A 2,558-nucleotide genomic window follows, 5' to 3' on the forward strand; every position below is an offset into this window, starting at 1 on the left:
CTGTATCCCATAAGTCCTGTGGCTTCTGTCTGAAGGATTCTGTGTGATACATTTACTATGAAATATTGTATCAGGCAGGGTTGTGTTGTAGATAACCAAACGTCTAAACAGATTTAATATGGAGAATCGGGTGTTTATGAAGAGTGGGAAGAATACAGCCTAGACTGGAACATGGCCAAGGCCCCCACGACCACACTGCAGACAGAGCTTGGCAGGGGAGCTGCTACCTTTGCCACTCAGGGCATTGTGGGGTCAGGAAGCACAAACACAAGATTGTTGGCTCCGGCAGTAGAAAATCTGAGCAGCAGGAAGTTGTGTTCTGAACTTGTAGCTTCAGAACTACATTGCACCTGGGCGACCCGGCAAATCCACATCCCACCTACTCCCGAATTAACCTTTCAACTCCAGGTCTCCTGTGAGTGCAGCTGATTTGCAGATGCTTTGCAATACAGTGTATTAATAGAAAATTGGAGGTAGGGCGAGGCCAACAGATCAGGAAATGATTGCCGCTGAAAGGATAGCTTATTTCTCACAGATCCCAAGAGAAGTGCATACCACGCAGGACCACATGGGAAGCATCGGGGTCGCCCAGGAGGCAGAGGGAGAGAGGGGAAATGTGGATAACAGTCTTTCCTGTCATTTCTTCAGGAAAGAGTAGATGAGGTGGAGTAAGAAGGCTTCACATTGGCTAGTTTGGAAATTTTCTGCAAGCTCTGGGTCATGGGAGCTGTCTCTGGTTGTCCATCTGGCTGGGGTGAAAAGGGCAGGTGGACAGTGACTGGAATGTGACAGCCCACAGAGGAGGTGGGTGGTTGGGGTGTGGGCTCCGATTGGTTGGTTTATATCTGGAAAGTGCCCCCCACCAGGAAGACTCCTCCTGGCGTGTGTGGGGAAGGTGAGGGAGGCACTACAAGGGAAGCAGGAGGCCAAGACAAGTGGGCTCAAGCAGATCACTGGGTTGTCCAGGTTATGGTTCCATCAGTCTGTGCCTGTAGGACAGATGTGCAAGAGCCAAGTTTACGGAAGTGAGAAACATGGCCAATACACGAAGCTCAAACACCTGAGGTGGCTTAGCCACGAGGGATCTGGGCAGTGTTTTGTAACTTTCCAGGCTTTGTGGTCAGGAAGACAAACCAGAAGAAGGTCGGAACTGATGCTGAGCAAGCAAGCCTCCCAGCAAACACAGGCACATCGCACGCTCCATAAATATGCACAGAAAGAGAAATGAAAAGTTGAGAGTAAAATTTTAGACACTCTGATGATTTCTCCCTCCACCACATGGTTCTCTTGCAGACCTCACTAAGGAGACATTAAAACAATAATAAAAAAGCCACACAACAATGCACTGAGGCAGGACAACCTCACATGCTGCAAAGGGCCTCCACAGGCTTTAAATCGTTTGAATCCAAACACAACTTTGTGAAGTGGCCCAACCAGGTATTAGCCCCATGTCAGGAAACTGAGGCCCAGAGAGGGTAAGTTGCTCACCCACCATTACATGGTAAGTAGTAGCATGCCTGAAGCTTGAGTTCTGATGATTTCTTGGCCATGCACCATGGAGTTTCATGAATGTTCTAGAAGAAAGCTGTGATCTTGTATCTGGGTTGTAATAATTATGTATATCTTTGGTTTTCTTTTAGCTTAAGGCCAAAAGCCAAGTAAATGTTTAGGAAGAAAACTTCTTTTGAACTTTAGATAACACATTATCTAATGCTGCAGCGCCATAAAGTTTAATAGACTTAAATCCCATAGCTAACATCATCCTTAATGGGGGAAAACCTGAAAGCTTTTCCCCTAAGGTCAGAAACAAGGCAAGAATGTCCACTCTCACCACGTGTATTCAGCATAGAACTGCAAGTCCTAGCCACAGCAATCAGAAAACAAAAAGAAATAAAATGCATCCAAATTAGTAAGGAAGAAGGAAAACTTTCTCTATTTGCAGATGACATGGTACTCTATATAGAAAACCCTAAAGACGCCATCCCAAAACTCCCTGGACAGATACACAAATTCAGTAAAGTCTCAGGATACAAAAATCAATCTACAGAAATCTGTTGCATTTCTATACACCAATAATGAAGCAGCAGAAAGAGAAATTAAGAAAACAATCCATCAGAAAGGATGAATACCCAACCTTTGTATCAACATGGAAGGGACTGGAAGAGATTGTGCTGAGTGAAATAAGCCAAGCAGAAAGAGACAATTATCATATGGTTTCACTTATTTGAGGAGCCTAGGAAAAAACATGGAGGACATGGGGAGATGGAGAGGAAAAGGGCGTTGGGGGAAATTGGAGGGGGAGAGGAACTGTAAGAGACTGAGGACTCTGAAAAACAATCTGAGGGTTTTGGAGGGGTGGGGAGTGGGAGGTTGGGTGAGCCTGGTAGTGAGTATTATGGAGGGTACGTATTGCATGGAACACTGGGTGTGGTACATAAACAATGAATTCTGGTACACTGAAAAGAAATTTTAAAAAAATAAATAAATAAAGAAAACAGTCCATTTATAATTCTAGTCCAAATAATAAGATATCTATGATATCACCAAAGAGGTGAAAG

The sequence above is a fragment of the Mustela nigripes genome, chromosome 5, assembly GCF_022355385.1.
Source record: "Mustela nigripes isolate SB6536 chromosome 5, MUSNIG.SB6536, whole genome shotgun sequence".
NCBI lineage: Eukaryota > Metazoa > Chordata > Mammalia > Carnivora > Mustelidae > Mustela > Mustela nigripes.